At 47.4% G+C, this 19247-nt stretch overlaps 1 protein-coding gene across 3 annotated transcripts in view; it reads left to right on the top strand.

Annotated features, from left to right (window-relative positions):
- Window positions 1-1999: 1999 nt before the first annotated feature.
- The window catches only part of LOC122553883 (uncharacterized), a 287844-nt gene continuing 270596 nt past the window's right edge, over window positions 2000-19247 (top strand). For all 3 annotated transcript variants that reach the window (XM_043698346.2, XM_043698344.2, XM_043698343.2), the window contains exons 1-2: window positions 2000-2118; window positions 11950-12115. The gene's annotated coding sequence lies outside the window, so the exon portion shown is untranslated. The remainder of the gene's footprint in view (window positions 2119-11949; window positions 12116-19247) is intronic.

The following is a 19247-nucleotide window of genomic DNA, read 5'->3' as shown; positions in this document are numbered from 1 at the left end:
ACATTATGGGCATAAGCCCTTCATTAGGAAAGGGCTTAAGCCTGAAACGTTGATTTTCCTGCTCCTCGAATGCTGCCTGACCTGCAGTGCTTTTCCAGCACCACATTCTCGACACTGAACTCCAGCATCTACAGTCCTCACTTTCTCCTCCCAGTATTAACTCAATACTGACCCTCGAAGTGTGAGACACATCCTCAGCTTTGAACTTACAATTAGGCACTTCCTCTGGACTGACACTCTGACAAGGGCAGATGGCCTTAATCTGAGTAAGTGGGGGTGCTGCACTTTGGGAGATCAAATGTTAAGGAAAAATATACAGTTAATAGCAGGACATTGTTGCATTGTTGTACCATGCATGGGGCCATGGGGTTAGTCCACAGCTCCCTGAAAGTGGCCACACAAGTAGATAGGGTGGTAAGGAAGGCATATGGCAAATTGCCACATTACTGGAAGGATGTGGAGGCTTTGGAGAGGAACAGAAGAGGTTTACCAGGATTCTGCCTGGATTAATGGATATGAGCTACATGGACAGGCTGGAAAAACTTGGGTTGTTTTCTCTTGAGCAGCAGAGGCTGAAGGGAGACTTGATAGAAGTCTAAAATTATGAGAAACGTAATTGTTAGTGGTCAGAATCTTCTTCTGAGAGTTGAAATGTCTAAAATTAGAGGGCTTGCATTTAAGTTGAGGGGGGAAAAATTCAAAGGAGCTTTGGGGTCAAGTTTTTTACACAGAGAGTGGTAGGATCTGAAATGCAAAGTATGGTGGTAGAGGCAGACACGTTTTGGGTGGGGGTGGGGGTGGGAGGTGATTAAAGGGACTTTTACATAAGTACATGAATATACAAGAAATGGAGTGCAGACAGAAGGGATTAATTTGGTAATATGTTCGGCACAACATCATGGGCCGAAAGGCCCATTCCTGAGCTGTGCTGTTCTATTTAAGTGGGAGAAAGGGAGGACTGCAAATGCTGGAGGGTCAGGGTCAAAAGGTGTAGCGCTGGAAAAGCACAGCAGATCAGGCAGCATCCGAACAGTATGAGAGTCAGCATTTCAGGCAAAAGCCCTTCTCCAGGAATGTGGAGGGGGAAGGGAGAGAGATAAATGGGATGGGGAGCTGTAACGAAGGTAGGTTGGAAGGCAGGTGGGTGGATGCAGGTGGGAGATAATTGTGATCAGTCAGTGGGGAAGGTGGAGTGGATAGATGGGAATGAAGATGGACAGGTAGGACAGGGCAAGAGGGTTGGATCTGGGATGAGGTGGGGGGGACGGGAGATTTGGAAACTGATGAAGTTGATGTTAACGCCATGTGGTTATCGGGTCGTGAGGTAGAAGATGAGGTAGCTTTGATTTGTAAATGCTGTAGCTGCAGGATCAAGGGATCATCCTTGCAGCAGGCATCCGAATGCAATCAGTGCTATTGCTCAAGAATCAGGAATCAGCCAGGCTCAGTATATCAGCCTGGCTTCAGGGATCTCAAAAAATCAGTGCTGTTGCAGCGGGATCAGGGGATCAACTTTGCTACAGTGATCTCAATGCAATCAGTGCTATTGCTAAAGGATCACAGGATCAACCTGACTGCAAGATCCCAATGCAATCGGTGCTAGTACTCAAGGTTCAGGGGATCAAGCTGACTGCAAGGATATCAACGCAATCCGACAGTTGCTGTACGGTCAGGGTAACTGCCCCGCTGCAGCGATCTCCGCGAGTCGATGACGCTTCGGTTACAGATCGGGCACGACATGCACGTGCCGAACTCCAAGAACCAATCGGCAGCCCAGGCTTGACGGCTATTCCTGATTGGACACGCAGGCGGCGCGGGATCGGGCACTATGCTAATAAGCTGACGGGGCGGCCCAATCACTCAAAGCGGCCGGCGGCTAACCGCCAATCAGCACGTCCATTTTTCGGGGTGCGGATCTGAGCCAATAGGCAACGCGGGAGAATGTGCAGTCCGGCCAATCAGAAGAAGCCCTGCTTGGGATTGGCTGCACTGACGCCGGGGTCCACGGCTCTGATTGGCGAGAAGGCCTTCGGGGGCCTCGTGGTGTGGTTGGAGCGACCGCAGCGAGAGGACAGAGAGAGGAGAGGGGGAGGGGATCGGCCTCAGAGCGGCTGTTAGGTAAGGACTGGGGCCACGGTTCCTGCCCGCCCGGCTGACTGACTGATAGGCTGACAGACAGGAAGGAGGCATACGGAGGTGTGAAGTGCCAGCACTCGGTCTCATGCGAGTCTTGGCTGTCCTCCACGCCCCCTTCGCCAGTCAGCCCGTCCCTCGATCACCATGTCCCACACCATCCTCCTCTGGATCCCCTCCCCCAAAAGACCCCTCTAGATCGTCACCTCTTCTTTCCCCCACCACTCCCAATACAGTAATTCCTTCTCCTGAATTATCCTCCACACAATCTTTATCCGCCCCCACCTCCTACGCCATAAAAAATCCTCCCTTGTACCGCTCCCCTAGATCTCCCCTCTCTTTGATTCTCCACTTCCCCCCCCCCCATTCTCCCCTTGATCCTCCCCTCCCCATCCTCCCTTCTGATTCCTTCCCCTCACCCATCCTCCCTTGGGATTTCTCCCCTCCCGCAATCCTCCCTTGGGTCCTCCTCCTCCCCCTCCCCCCCCCCCCCCCATCCTCCCTTGTGATTCTTCCCCCACCCCCATCCTCCCTTGTGATTCTTCCCCCACCCCCATCCTCCCTTGTGATTCTTCCCCCACCCCCATCCTCCCTTGTGATTCTTCCCCCACCCCCATCCTCCCTTGTGATTCTTCCCCCACCCCCATCCTCCCTTGTGATTCCCCCCCACCCCCATCCTCCCTTGTGATTCCCCCCCACCCCCATCCTCCCTCACCCCCATCCTCCCTTGTGATTCCCCCCCACCCCCATCCTCCCTTGTGATTCCCCCCCACCCCCATCCTCCCTTGTGATTCCCCCCCACCCCCATCCCCATCCTCCCTTGTGATTCCCCCCCACCCCCATCCCCATCCCCATCCTCCCTTGTGATTCCCCCCCTCATCCTCCCTTGTATTTCTCTCCCCCCATCCTCCCTTGTATTTCCCCTCCCCCCATCCTCCCTTGTTTTCCCCTCCCCCCATCCTCCCTTGTATTTCTCCCCCCCATCCTCCCTTGTATTTCCCCCCCCATCCTCCCTTGTATTTCCCCCCCCCCCATCCTCCCTTGTATTTCCCCCCCCCATCCTCCCTTGTATTTCCCCCCCCCATCCTCCCTTGTATTTCCCCCCCCCATCCTCCCTTGTATTTCCCCCCCCATCCTCCCTTGTATTTCCCCCCCCATCCTCCCTTGTATTTCCCCCCCCATCCTCCCTTGTATTTCCCCCCCCCATCCTCCCTTGTATTTCCCCCCCCCATCCTCCCTTGTATTTCCCCCCCCATCCTCCCTTGTATTTCCCCTCCCCCATCCTCCCTTGTATTTCCCCTCCCCCATCCTCCCTTGTATTTCCCCTCCCCCATCCTCCCTTGTATTTCCCCTCCCCCCATCCTCCCTTGTATTTCCCCTCCCCCATCCTCCCTTGTATTTCCCCTCCCCCATCCTCCCTTGTATTTCCCCTCCCCCCATCCTCCCTTGTATTTCCCCTCCCCCCATCCTCCCTTGTATTTCCCCTCCCCCCCAATCCTCCCTTGTATTTCCCCTCCCCCCCCCAATCCTCCCTTGTATTTCCCCTCCCCCCCAATCCTCCCTTGTATTTCCCCTCCCCCCCAATCCTCCCTTGTATTTCCCCTCCCCCCCAATCCTCCCTTGTATTTCCCCTCCCCCCCCCAATCCTCCCTTGTATTTCCCCTCCCCCCCCATCCTCCCTTGTATTTCCCCTCCCCCCCCCAATCCTCCCTTGTATTTCCCCTCCCCCCCAATCCTCCCTTGTATTTCCCCTCCCCCCCAATCCTCCCTTGTATTTCCCCTCCCCCCCAATCCTCCCTTGTATTTCCCCTCCCCCCCAATCCTCCCTTGTATTTCCCCTCCCCCCCAATCCTCCCTTGTATTTCCCCTCTCCCCCCCCATCCTCCCTTGTATTTCCCCTCACCCCCCCCATCCTCCCTTGTATTTCCCCTCCCCCCCCCATCCTCCCTTGTATTTCCCCTCCCCCCCCCAATCCTCCCTTGTATTTCCCCTCCCCCCCCAATCCTCCCTTGTATTTCCCCTCCCCCCCAATCCTCCCTTGTATTTCCCCTCCCCCCCAATCCTCCCTTGTATTTCCCCTCCCCACCCAATCCTCCCTTGTATTTCCCCTCCCCCCCAATCCTCCCTTGTATTTCCCCTCCCCCCCAATCCTCCCTTGTATTTCCCCTCCCCCCCCCATCCTCCCTTGTATTTCCCCTCCCCCCCCCCCATCCTCCCTTGTATTTCCCCTCCCCCCATCCTCCCTTGTATTTCCCCTCCCCCCCAATCCTCCCTTGTATTTCCCCTCCCCCCCCAATCCTCCCTTGTATTTCCCCTCCCCCCCCAATCCTCCCTTGTATTTCCCCTCCCCCCCAATCCTCCCTTGTATTTCCCCTCCCCCCCCAATCCTCCCTTGTATTTCCCCTCCCCCCCCAATCCTCCCTTGTATTTCCCCTCCCCCCCAATCCTCCCTTGTATTTCCCCTCCCCCCCCCATCCTCCCTTGTATTTCCCCTCCCCCCCATCCTCCCTTGTATTTCCCCTCCCCCCCAATCCTCCCTTGTATTTCCCCCCCCCCCCAATCCTCCCTTGTATTTCCCCTCCCCCCCCCAATCCTCCCTTGTATTTCCCCTCCCCCCCCAATCCTCCCTTGTATTTCCCCTCCCCCCCCTCCAATCCTCCCTTGTATTTCCCCTCCCCCCCATCCTCCCTTGTATTTCCCCTCCCCCCCATCCTCCCTTGTATTTCCCCTCCCCCCATCCTCCCTTGTATTTCCCCTCCCCCCCCCCATCCTCCCTTGTATTTCCCCTCACCCCCCCCATCCTCCCTTGTATTTCCCCTCCCCCCCCATCCTCCCTTGTATTTCCCCTCCCCCCCCATCCTCCCTTGTATTTCCCCTCCCCCCCCCATCCTCCCTTGTATTTCCCCTCCCCCCCCATCCTCCCTTGTATTTCCCCTCCCCCCCAATCCTCCCTTGTATTTCCCCTCCCCCCCCCATCCTCCCTTGTATTTCCCCTCCCCCCCATCCTCCCTTGTATTTCCCCTCCCCCCCCCCCATCCTCCCTTGTATTTCCCCTCCCCCCCCATCCTCCCTTGTATTTCCCCTCCCCCTCCCCCCATCCTCCCTTGTATTTCCCCTCCCCCGCCCCCCATCCTCCCTTGTATTTCCCCTCCCCTCCCATATCCTCCCTTGGATCTCCCCTCCCCAGATCTCCCCCCTTCCCTGATCCTCACTGGATTCTCTCTGCCCAATCCTAACCTGGATTCCCTCCCACATCTGCCCTGGATCAGCCACTCTAACCCACTTTCTGAAACCTGAAACACTGCGCAGCCCCACACTGGTTGTCTCCTTCTTGTCTTGATCCCTCCTTCTCTGCAGTCTATATTCTCACTTTTAACTTTTGAAATGTTGTTGTAGCAATAGATTTTGGCCAGTACTGTGTCTGGAGCTGTTCTTTGAATAGTGCAATTTTCTGCTGTAAACTTTGGGTTGGATTTTCACAAACCCAGGACATGCCAAAGTACTATGCAATCAATTCAATAACATTGAATATTTACAGCACTGAGGGAGACAATTTCCTTCCAATTGGAAGGATGTTGGCAAACTTGAAAGGGTTCAGAAAAGATTTACAAGGATGTTGCCGGGGTTGGAGGATTTGAGCTATAGGGAGAGCTGAAAAAGCTGGGGCTGTTTTCCCTGGAGTGTCGGAGGCTGAGGCGTGACCTTCGAGGTTTATTAAATCAAGAGGGACATGGACAGGAAAACTAGACAAAGTCTTTTCCCTGGGGTGGAGGAGTCCAGAACTAGAGGGCATAGGTTTAGGGTGAGAGGGGACCTAAGGGGTAACATTTTCACGCAGTGGGTGATAACTTGTATAGAATGAGCTGCCAGAGGAAGTCTTGGCAGCTGATATAATTGCAAAATCTAAAAGGCATAGATAAATAGGAAGGTTTGGAGGAATATGGGCCAAGTGCTGGCAAATGGGACTGGATTAGGTGGGAATATCTGGCCAGCATGGACGAGTTGGACAAAGGGGCTGTTTCTCTGCTGTACATCTGTATGACTCTAATTTCATCTACTATATCTGTGCTGGGAAGATGTCTTCAAAGATTGGCATTGTCAAAATGTCACATGCCTCAGACTTGATGGGTGTATCTTGATGACACTAACTTGATGTTTAGATATTACGCTCTTTGTAAATCATGTATACAAAATTCCTGGAGCCCTCTAGCGTTTAGTACAGAAGGTGATATCACTATGTGACTGTACCATCTCATAGAGGAGTTAGTGAAAATGAGAATGGAGTCCCCAGAAATCATAAAGTTGCTCTTGAGAAATTTATTGAGTATTATTCATTTAGGAGAAAGTGAGGACTGCAGATGCTGGAGATCAGAGCTGAAAATGTGTTGTTGGAAAAGCGCAGCAGGTCAGGCAGCATCCAAGGAGCAGGAGAATCATTCCTGAAGAAGGGCTCATGCCCGAAACGTCGATTCTCCTGCTCCTTGGATGCTGCCTGACCTGCTGCGCTTTTCCAGCAGCACATTTTCAGCAGTATTATTCATTTCTCAAAATGTGTCCTTAGGAGTGGGGAATGTTTTGAACTCTGTTGCTGAAATTATAAAAAGGTGAACCTTAACATTTGAAGCCAGGCTGTAGATGCGTGAAAATGAGGAGCAAGATTGCAGTAAACAGAAAACGTTTGTTACCAGTGTGACTTTGCCTGACTTTATTGTACATTTCTAAATGCTCTGCTACTACGTTCCTTATAAATGACTCTAGAGAGGACATTTTGCAGGGTCACAGATTAGGTCTAGGGTCCTTGGTTTTAAACTATGATGACTCCTCTTTCAGATGAAGGTGACATTTTTTGTCTCTAAAGAGTTGTTAGAATGTGGAATTATTTTCCTCAAAAGATAATGTCTAATTACAGACTTGATAGATAAGGGACTTGAGGAGTGAGAAGACACGAAAGTGAAGTTGAGCTCACTTCCAGATCAGTCATGATGATGTTATTGAATGGTAGGGCAGAATGGTCATCTGGTCCTAATTAGTATGGTTGTCTGTATGTTCCTATTATTCTCAAGAAGTAGACATCAGTGGAATTTCTTTTCATTGCAAATAGAATGGATAGTATTTTGGAAAAAGTTCAGAAGCTGACCAATAAGCTAATACAGTCTATTTTCTCAGTATTTGATTACATAACTACTTAGAATTATAGAATCATGAATCCCTACAAGTCATTTGGCTTAAAACGTCTACACTGAACCTTCGAAGAGCAACCCACCCAGACCCATTCCCCTACCCTATTGCCCTTCCCCTGAATGATGCATCTAACAGACACATCTCTGAACACCCTGGCCAATTTACCCAATCTTCACATCTTTGGATTGTGGGCGAAAACCGAAGCACCCAGAAGAAGCCCAAGCAGGCATAGGGAGAATATACAAATTCCACACGAACAGTCACCCAAGGCTAGAATCGACCCAGGTCCCTGGTGCTATGAGGCAGCAGTGCTAATCACTGAGCCACGTGCCACCCCTTGTGGATTATTCCTGCTGCTTTCGTAAACCAAATTATGTTTAATCATGTTTGCAGGTCAAGTGGAAGAATAAAAGGGCAGGTTCACATTCTGCTTTGATAGTGCCAGACCATTATGTATAATTAATGGAAGCTGAACTTAACTATCCCTTGATAAAATATAATTCTACGAACTAAACAGTTTGTATTGTAATATCTAAATCTTGAGTATGGAAACAACATAAAAGTATAATACTACAGGTGGTAGAAATTTGAAATGAAAGCAGAAAATGCATGAACACTGAGTCCAGACAACATAGAGAGAAACAAGACTCTGGATTAGTGGTGCTGGAAAAGCACAGCAGTTCAGGCAGCATCCGAGGAGCAGTAAAATCGACGTTTCGGGCAAAAGCCCTTCATCAGGGAGAGAACAGATTTAACATTTCAGATCAATGATCCTTTGTCAAAACTCTAGAATCTTTTAGTGAGAAACTTTTCCTCTGACTGAAGGATTGTGTAATTCTGCTTATTTGGGCATTTCTGAGAGCTGTTGTTTAGATTAGATTACAGTGTGGAAACAGGCCCTTCGGCCCAACAAGTCCACACCGACCCGCCGAAGCGAAACCCACCCATACCCCTACATTTACCCCTTACCTAACACTACAGGCAATTTAGTATGGCCAATTCACCTGACCCTGCACATCTTTGGATGGTGGGAGGAAACCGGAGCACCCGGAGGAAACCCACGCAGACACGGGGAGAACGTGCAAACTCCACACAGTCAATCGCCTGAGGCGGGAATTGAATCCGGGTCTCTGGCGCTGTGAGGCAGCAACCACTGTGCCACCATGCCGCCCACCGTTGTATATGTACATATGAATTAGCAGCAAATTCAGCCACTCGGTTTCTCTCGCCTGTTCTGCCGTTTTGTAAGATCAAAGCTGTTCTGATCATTCCAAATTCCTGCCAAACCCTGATGACTTTTCACTCCTTAACGATCTGCCTTAAGAATATTCAAAGACTGTGTGCTTCTGACTTCTCAGAAAGAGAGTTCCAAAGACACTCAGCCGTCTATGATATGGGGAGATAAAGTTCTCCTTGTTCTCCTTGTCTCTTAAGTGGGCAACTTCACCCACAAGAGGAGACTTCCTCTCCGTGAGCACCCTGTCAAATAAGTAGGACCTCGCATGCTTCAACCAAGTTGCCTCTTAGTCTTTTGAACTCCAGCAGATAGCAACCTAGGTTGTCCAACCTTTCTCCATTAGACATTCTAATACCTAGTGACATGGTGGCTCACAGCACCGGGGACCCAGGTTTGACTCTAGCCTTGGGTGACTGTCTGTGTGGAGTTTGCACATTTTTATGTGTCTGCATGGGATCCCTCCAGATGCTATGTTGGATTTGTCATACTGAATTGCCCATAGTTTCCAGGAATATGCAGGTTAGGTGAAGTAACCATGGAAAATGCAGTATTACATGGATAGGGTGAAGGTGAGGGTTGGGGCTGGATAGGATGCTCTTCGGAGTTGCTTCGTGGCCTGCTTCCACACTATAGAGATTCTATGATTCTGTCCATTTCTAGATATTATATAGGAAACGTTTTCAGAACTGCTTCCAATGCATTTGCATCCTTCCTTGATTAAAGAGGTACAGATGTATTCCAGATATCATCTCACCAGTCTCCTGAATAACAGTAGGATAGCCTCCCTATTTTTGTATTAAACACACCTTACAGTAAATGATAAGATGCTGTTAACTTTCTTAATTACTTGCTGTATTTTCATGCCCATCTTTTATATTTCATGCAGAATACCAGATCCCTGTGTATCACAGTGCTCTGCAATCTCTCATCATTTAGATAGTGTACTACCTTTGTACTCTTCGTACCAAAATGGCCATTTCACATTTTCTTAGATTATGTTCAGTTTTCCAGATCTTAATCACTTCACGTTGTCTATGTCATTTTGTAATATTCTTTGTTTGGAAAGTAAGTTGTGCAATGTTTGTATCATCAGCAACCTTAGTAAGAATACCTTCGGTTTTTTCATCCAAGTCAATTACGTTATTTGTAAAAGCATTAATTTCTGTGGCACACCACTCATTACAGTTTACCATTTATGCTCATTTCTGTCTGTTTCCTGTCAATCCTATTTCCTATCCATGCCAATATGTTGCCCCAAATACCATGGCCTTTTATTTTCTGTAGTGATCTGATTCCTTCTGTGATTCTAAGTAGAACATAGAACAGTACAACACAGTACAGGTCCTTTGGCTCTCAGTGTTGTGCTGACCTTTTATCCTACTCCAAGGTCAAACTAAACTACATTCCCTACATTGTACTGTCCTCCATGTGCCTATCCAAGAGTTGCTTAAATTTCCTTATTGTGTCTGACTCTACTGCCACTGCTGACAGTGTATTCCATGCGGTAAAAACAATGATTGCAGATGCTGGAAACCAGATTCTGGATTAGTGGTGCTGGAAGAGCACAGCAGTTCAGAGGAGAATCGACGTTTTGGGCATAAGCCCTTCTTCAGGAACGGCTTCCTGAAGAAGGGCTTATGCCCGAAACGTCGATTCTCCTGTTTCTTGGATGCTGCCTGACCTGCTGCGCTTTTCCAGCAACACATTTTCAGCTCTGATCTCCAGCATCTGCAGTCCTCACTTTCTCCCCATTCAAATTCGACCTCCTAAAATGAGTCACTTCATACTTTTCCAGGTTGAACTCCAACTGCCACTTACAAACTCAGCTGTGCATCCTGTCAATGTCCCACTGCAACCTACAACAGCCCTCCACACTATCCACAAGTCCACTAACTTTTGCGTCATCGGCAACCATACTAAACCACCCTTTCACTTCTTCATCTAAGTAATTTATAAAAATCACAAAGCAGAGTACCCAGAACAGATCCTTGCGGACACCACTGGTCACTGGTTTCCAGGCTGAATACTTTCCATCTGCTACCACCCTCTGTCTTCTATGGGACAGCCAATTGTATATCCAACAGCCACATTTCCCTGTATCCCAAGCCTCCTTATTTTCTGAGCCTACTATGGGGAACCTTATCAAATACCACATCCACTGCTCTATGTCATGTAGACCACATCCATTGCTCTATCTTCCTCAATGTATTTTGTCACATCTTCAGAGAATTCAGTAAGGCTTGTTAGGCATAAGCTGTCCCTCATAACACCATGCTGACTGTCCCTAATCAAGCTATGAACATAGAACGTTACAGCGCAGTACAACTTTTTCAAATAATCATAAATCCTGTCTCAGAATCCTCTCCAATAAGTTGCCCACCACTGACGTAAGATTGACTGGTCTGTAATTCCCAGGGTTATTCCTTATTCCCTTTCTTGAACAAGTGAGAATATATTTGCCACCCTCCAGTCATTTGGTACTGCTCCAGTGGACAGTGAGGCTGCAAAAATGACCGCCAAAGGTGGAGCAATCTCTTCCTTCGCTTCCATAGAAACCTTCGGTATATCTGTCTGGCCCAGCAAACTTATCTATTCTCATGTTTTTCTAAATTTCCGGCACATCCTCCTCCTTAAATCAACCTGTTTGAGCAAATCAGCCTATCTCACGCTGTTCTCACAAATGACAAGATCCCACTCCCTTGTGCAGTCGATCCACTAGTTCTCTTTATCCACAGTTAATAGTAATTCCACAGAGACCAAAACTGGGGAACAGATTTGGTGGAGCTACAAGTATGGAAGATTGTGTCAAAATACCGGAAGGAATAAACTTAGGTCGTGGAATGTTGCTCAACTAATGATCCAGAGGCCCAGGTGAATTAATGCTCCTGGGACATAGGTTCAAAACCCATCAACAGTTGGGAGAATTTAAATTCAGTTAATAAATTTCTGGAGTTGAAATCTCAGCGATATTAACCATTAAACCAATATCAGTCACTAAATGCCTGGTTTTGCGTATATCAGAAATCACACAACACCAAGTTAATCATAGGCTTTCAGAGCGTTGCCCCTTCATTAGGTGAAAATTTGAAATTTCAAATAAACCTGGTGTCATGTGAGTTCTGACTTTGTCCACCCCAGTATAACACTGGCACCTCCACATCTTGCCTACATGTGTTATAGCAATGTGGCTGACTCTAAGCTGTCCACTTAAATGGCCTAGCAAGACACTCACATCATGAGCAGTTTGGGATGGGCAATCAATGCTGGCCCTTCCAGCTGCATCCATATCATGTAAAAAAAAAAGAATAAAGAACAAAAAAGGAAAGCTTGTAGATTGGATGAATGAACAGAAAATTCATTTTAATATAGTAATGTGCAAGGATGCTTAATCTTAATAGGAGCACAGATGCTACTTAACCGAGCAAGAGTCTTGCCAGGCGTGCCTGTGGCCAATGAAGAGAGGACTGATTAACGCCAGCGCCTCAGATGACATGGGAAACTTAAACTCAGCTCAAGCCAAATCCGACTTGAAGGAGTGAAGCCAGAGTAACAGAGCTCTCTGAGGTAAGTTTTTAGATGATTGGTGTTTTAGAAGTGTCAGTGTTTTTTTAAATTTTGAGTGACTAATTAGTCTTTGCTTTGTTCACATTGAGGAGCAGATAGAAAAATAGCAATGAACATGTTGTGTTAAAATAGTTAAGGAGTGTTAACAGCAATTAAATAAATAATCACATTAAATCTAAGGAGTTTTTTCAAGTTCCAAAATAGAATGGAGATATGTTCATGACCTGTAGCCTGCAAATTCTATGGTATGTGAGAACTTCAGAACTTTTCACCTGTACCAGTGGTCCACATATGCAGGTCTCCAGCAAATCCATGAATGCAGCATCTGCCTCCAGGTGGTTGAACTCAAGCATAGTAAATGACTGAACATTTCTGGATCCCAGCCTCCAGGAAATGATTGTACTGCAGTCACATAAAGTTCAGATCACCAAGTGGATCGGTTCTACCACTTGGAAGTGTAGGAAGCCTCCTGGAGCTTGACACTTGATTTGTTCATGAGATGTGGGTGTCATTAATGAGGCAAGCATTTATTGACCATCCCTAATTCCTCTCTATGCTGAGCCATCATGTCTCATCCTAACATAAGCCACCTTCTTCCTCTTGACAGATTCAACTTCTTTAGTAAACCATGGCTCCCTATCTCGACCACTTCCTCCCTGTTGGATAGAGCAGTAGCTGTTCCTTGAATAAACTCCACGTTTCAATTGTGCCTGTCTCCTGCAGTTTCCTTCCCCATCCTTTGCATCTAAACCTTGCCTAATCGCAACATAGTTGCCTTTCCCCAGCTATAACTCATGCCCTGCAGTATATACCTCTCCTTTTCTATCACTAAAGTAAACATAAGTGAATTGTGGTCCGTATCACCAAAGTGCTCACCTACCTCCAAATCTAGCACCTGGCAAGATTCATTACCCAGTACCAAATCCAATGTGGCCTCGCCCCTTGTTGACCTGTCTACATACTGTGTCAGGAAACCCTCCTGCACAAAGAACAAAAATCACCCCATCCAATATTCTTGAATTATAGCGTTTCTAGTCAATATTTGCAAGGTTAAAGTCCCCCAGAACAACTACCCTGTTACGTTTGCTCCTATCCAGAATCATCTTTGCTTTCCTTTCCTCTACATTTCTAGAACTATTCGGAGGCCTATAGATAACTCCCAACAGGGTAACCTCCTTTCCTGGTTTTAACCTCAGCCTGTACTACTGCTGTAGACGAGTCCTCAAACGTCCTTTCTGCCACCCAAATGCTGTCCTTGACTAACAATGCCACACCTCCCCCTCTCTTACCATTTTCTCTGTTCTTACTGAAACATCTAAATCCTGGAACCTGAAAACCATTCCTGTCCCCCCTCTATCTGTGTCTTCAAAAGGGCCAAAGCATCAAAGTCCCAGGTATGAACCCAAGTTCACCCACCTTATTCCAGATGCTCCTGCCGTTGAAGTAGACCTATTTCAAACCACCTTCCTGCTTGCTGGTGCACTCTTGCGACCTTGAAACCTTATTTCTGACCACACTACTCTTACCTCCCACATTCTGCAGGAGAAATATTTTCACTGGCGCTAACTGCCATTCTCACTGTTCTAAATCCCAAAGAGACTGTTGAAAAACAAAGAATTTTTTAAAAAGCTAGTTACCTTACCAATTCAGTGCACAAAAATCTCTTTTTGGTTAGAGGAGGAGGATGGATGAGAGACACTACTTAAGTAAGGCTTCGGGTAACGCAACTGCCCAAATATATCACTTCACTTACTCAGCAGGCCCATGTCCACTCCTGCTCAGCATGCACACTGCTTGTTCACGAGGTAAGATTTTAAAGTGGTCATTGACCTTTCCGACAGCCCCGGGTCATCGCTCCTTGTCTTCCTGCTGCTATAAAGTACTGAAAAGAGCAAATATTAAATCAAATATTAGAAGTCGAACATTGCGGGAGCAAGTACCCTTGGATACAATGTACAGTACCCTCATTGATACACACCAGTTCATTTCAAAGTTTAGATAGTTACTTTATTTAACATTTTGTATTGTTACAATGACACTTTGAAAGGCACAATATGTTATCTGGGAAGCAAAGCCTCAGCAGAGGGACCTGGGGTTCAAATACATAATTTTTTGAAGTTTGTGTCACATACAGATAGGTTGGTTAAAAAGGCATTTAGAACGCTTGCCTTCATTGCTCAAACTTTTGAGTATAACAATTGGGATGTTATGTTAGGGTTGTACAGGATGTTGGTGAGGCTTCTTCTAGAGTATTGTGTCCAGTTCTGGTCATCCTGTTATTATTAACATATTAATTAAGGATATTACTAAGCTGAAGAGGTTTCACAAGAAATTTACCAGGATGTTGCCAGGTATGGAAGATTGAGTTATAAAGAATGGCTGGATAGGCTGGGACTTTTTTTCACTCGAGCATAGAAGGTGACCTTATAGAAGTTTATAAAATCATGAGGGTGTAGATAGAGTTAATGGAAAGTGTATTTTCCTTAGGATTGGGATTTCAAGACTAGGGATCACATTTTTAAGGTGAAAAGAGAGAGATTTAAAAAGATATGGGCAAATCTTTTACACAGAGAGTGGTTGCATGTGGAATGAACTTCCTGAGGAAATGGTGAATGCAGGCATAGTTACACTGTTTAAAAGATACTTAGATAAATACATGAATAGGAAATGTTTGGAAGTCTATAGGTCAGGTGTAGGCAGGTGGGACAAGTTTAGTTTGGGATTATGTTTGGCATGGATTGTTTGGACCAAAGGGTCTGGTTCTGTGCTGTATGACTGTATGTCAGTAGTGTTCTAATTCTGTACAATGAAGCAGCATCTTATAAATGTTACATATAACACTGTGACAGGTGGAAGAGTGAAAGTTCATCAATATTAGTAACGTTACCTGCTCTTCTTTAGTGAATAAGCACATGGAGTGCCAATCAAATGATCTGCTTTGACTAGGATGACTTTGAGCTTCTTGAGGATTCCATTGCATACCTGACCTTGTCGATGGTGAAAAGCCTTTGGACAGTCAGAAAGTATGTCAGTTGTGACAGAATATTCAATTTTGTGTAACTCCCCTTCTCCCTATCACCATGTATGCTTAGCTGCCGCTTCACATTAAGTGGAGTGAGTTGAATTGGTTGAAGGCTGGCCTCTGTGATACCTGGGGATATCAGGAGGGAACATGTTAGTTCATCCATTTGGTAATTATAGACTCTTGGGCATCAACAGAAGGAGCTGAAAATGTGTTGCTGAAAAAGTGCAGCAGGTCAGGCAGCATCCAAGGAGCAGGAGAATCGACGTTTCGGGCATGAGCCCTTCTTCAGGACTGAGGAAAGTGTGCCAAGCAGGCTAAGATAAAAGGTAGGGAGGAGGGACATGGGAGAGGGGCGTTGGAAATGCGATAGGTGGAAGGAGGTTAAGGTGAGGGTGATAAGGTGAGGGTGATAGGCCGGAGTGGGGGTGGGGGCGGAGAGGTCAGAAAGAAGATTGCAGGTTAGGAAGGTGGTGCTGAGTTCGAGGGTTGGGACTGATACAATGTGGGGGGAGGGGAAATGAGGAAACTGGAGAGATCTGAGTTCATCCCTTGTGGTTGGAGGGTTCCTAGGCGGAAGATGAGACGCTCCTCCTCCAGCCGTCATGTTGCTATGGTCTGGCAATGGAGGAGTCCAAGGACCTGCATGTCCTTGGTGGAGTGGGAGGGGGAGTTGAAGTGTTGAGCCACAGGGTAGTTGGGTTGGTTGATCCGGATGTCCCAGAGGTGTTCTCTGAAACGTTGCGCAAGTAGGTGGCCTGTCTCCCCAATATAGTGGAGGCCATATCGGGTGCAGTGGATGCAGTAAATGATGTGTGTAGAGGTGCAGGTGAATTTGTGGCGGATATGGAAGGATCCCTTGGGGCCTTGGAGGGAAGTAAGGGGGGAGGTGTGGGTGCAAGTTTTGCATTTCTTGCGGTTGCAGGGGAAGATGCCGGGAGTAGAGATTGGGTTGGTGGGGGGTGTGGACCTGACGAGGGAGTCACGGAGGGAGTGGGCTTTTCAGAAAGCTGATAGGGGAGGGGAGGGAAATATATCCCTGGTGGTGGGGTCCGTTTGGAGGTGGCGAAAATGACGACGGATGATACGATGTATATGGTGGTAGGTGAGGACCAGTGGGGTTCTGTCCTGGTGGCGATTGGAGGGGCGGGGTTCAAGGACGGAGGAGTGGGAAGTGGAGGAGATGCGGTGGAGAGCATCGTCAGCCACGTCTGGGGGGAAATTGCAGTCTTTGAAGAAAAAGGCCATCTGGGTTGTTCGATATTGGAACTGGTCCTCCTGGGAGCAGATGGAGGCCATTTAGCCATTGTGTCTATCCCTTATTCCCAATTCGTCTGCCTCCACCAGACCTGCTCCCAGGAGGACCAATTCCACCATAAAACATTCCAGATGGCCTCCTTCAAAGACTGCAATTGCCCCTCCCACATGGTTAACAGTGCCCTCCAGTGCATCTGCTTCACTTCTCATACCTGCACCCTTCAACCCCACCCTTCCAATCGCAACAAGGACAGAACAAACCCCCCCCCCCCCCCCCCCCCCTCACCCAACCAAGTTCTTCCACCCCACCCTCGGGATACATTACATCGTCCTCTGCCATTTCTGCCACCTACAAACAGACCCCACCACCAGGGATATATTTCTCTCCCCACCCCTATCTGCATTCTGGAGAGACCATTCCCTCTGTGTCTCCCTTGTTAGGTTCACGCCCCCCACCAACCCACCCTGCACTCCTGGCACCTTCCCCTGCCACTGCAAGAAGTACAAAACCTGTGCCCACACACCCCCTCACCTCTGTCTGAGGCCACAAAGGATCCTTCCACATCCGACAGAGATTTACCTGTACTTCCACACACGTCATCTACTGTGTCGGTTGCTCTCGATTTGGTCTCCTCTACATTGGGGAGACAGGGCACCAACTTGCGGAAAGTTTCAAAAAACATTTCTGCTACACACACACTAAACAACTCCACTGTTCTGTAGCTGAGCACTCTACCTCCCCCTTCGACACTGCTAAGGACACGCAATCCTGGGCCTCCTCCACTCACGCCTGGAGAAAGAACGCCTGTTCTTCCACCTTGGGACCCTCCAACCACATGGGATCAATGTGGATTTCACCAGTTTCTCCATTTCCTTTTTCCCCACCTTATCCCAGATCCAACCGTCCAACTTGGCATGGTCCTCTTGAGCTATCCTACCTGCCTATCTTCCTTCCCACCTATTTGCTCCACCCTCCTCTTCGACTTATCACCTTCATCCCCATCTTCATCTACATTCCCAGCTACCTTTCCTCTCCAGCCCCACTCCCTTCCATTTATCTTCCACCCCCTTGGGCCACTCCCTCATTCCTGATGAAGAGCTTATGCTCAAAACGTCGACTCTCCTGCGTCTCGGATGCTTCTTGACCGGGTGTGCTTTTCCAGCACCACACTCTTCGACTCTGATTTGCACTCTGTGTACCTGTCCAAATATCGATTATGGACCAGGCCAGAACCCCTCAAAACATTTCAAGAAGGTAGCCCACACCCTATCTTTTCTAGTTCTTTTGAGCAAGTGCAAGGTGGATATTCCAGGAGTGATGCAGATGGTCAAAACCCCACAGTTTTAATCAAAACAGAATTTATTTAGAGTACTCAATGAAACACGAACAAAAGAGAACAGAATCCAGAATATCTTAATCTATCTGAAAACCCAACAGACTATCCCAATTTAATGATGCTGTTCCAAGTTCCCGCAACAATCCCCATGAACATCCCTTGGCAAAAAAGGTAAAATCAAACACAGGAACTTATAGGAGAGAGAGATGTCAGAGAGATTCAGCATGGAACACCTTCTTCCATGTAGCTGTTTCTTTTACCAGCAGCCTCAAAAAAACCAGACCATTTGCTAAAACCAAACCAAACCAAAGAAAAGCTGAACTGGGAGAACGGGCCACTGTCCGTTCATTGTACAGATGTTTTTTAAAAAGTTGAAAGCCTTTCTCAAAATCCATCCAAACCAGACCTCCTGGAACCTCTGTGTTTATGACCGCACTGAAAAAACCCAAGGACAACCTAACCTTGTTAAATGTCACATGTCTTTTAAATGTCGTAACTGTACCAACCTCCACCACTTCCTCCGGCAGCTCATTCAATATATGCACCACCCTCTGTGTGAGATGGTTACCCCTCAGGTCCCTTTTATATCTTTCTCTTCTCACCTTAAACCTGTGTCCTCTCATTTTACACTTCCGTAAGCTATTCAGCTTATCTATGCCCCTCATGATTTTATAAACCTGTATAAGGTAAACCCTCAGCCTCCTACACTCCAGAGGAAAAAATTCCAGTCTATCCAGCTTCTCCTTGTAACTCTCACCCTCCAGTCTTGGTAACATCCTTGTAAATCTTTGTTACACCCTTTCCAGTTTTTTACAACCCTCCTATAGCAATGTGACTAGAATTGTACACAGCATCCCAAGTGTGGCTTTACCAATGTCTTGTACAGCTGTAAAGTGACATACCAACTCTTATACTCAATACTCTGACCAAATAAGACATGCCTACCAAACACCACCTTCACCACCCTGTTAAGTGTATTATGCTGTTTGCAATGGAGTGTATCAAGGGTTAAATCCAATTGGGGCTCTGAAGTGTGAAGAGAGAATTAATTACTCAAATCCCAGTGGACTATCGATGATACAAATATCTTAGCAAGAGGCCCAGCAGTCACCTCTCTAGCGTCCCACAGAGTTCTTGGGTATACCTGATCAGGTTCTGGGGATTTATACAGTTAGTAAATTTGCAGATGACACCAAAATTGGAGGTGTGGTGGACAGCGAAGAGGGGCAGATTACAACAGGATCTTGATCAGACGGCCAATAGGCTGAGCCGTGGCAGATGGGGTTTAATTCAAATAAATGCGAGGTGCTGCATTTTGAGAAAGCAAATCTTTGCAGCACTTATACACTTAATGGTCAGGTCCTCAGGAGTGTTGCTGAACAAAGAGACTTGGAGTGCAGGTTCATAACTCATTGAAAGTAGAGTCGCAGGTAGATAGGATAGTGAAGAAGGCATTTGGCATGCTTTCTTTTATTGGTCAAAGTATTGAGTACAGGGGTTGGGAGGTCATGTTGCG

The sequence above is a fragment of the Chiloscyllium plagiosum genome, unplaced genomic scaffold, assembly GCF_037043375.1.
Source record: "Chiloscyllium plagiosum isolate Xiang-an unplaced genomic scaffold, Cpla_swu_hap1 HiC_scaffold_8, whole genome shotgun sequence".
Lineage (NCBI taxonomy): Eukaryota > Metazoa > Chordata > Chondrichthyes > Orectolobiformes > Hemiscylliidae > Chiloscyllium > Chiloscyllium plagiosum.
This window is presented reverse-complemented; position numbering and strand designations above follow the sequence as displayed.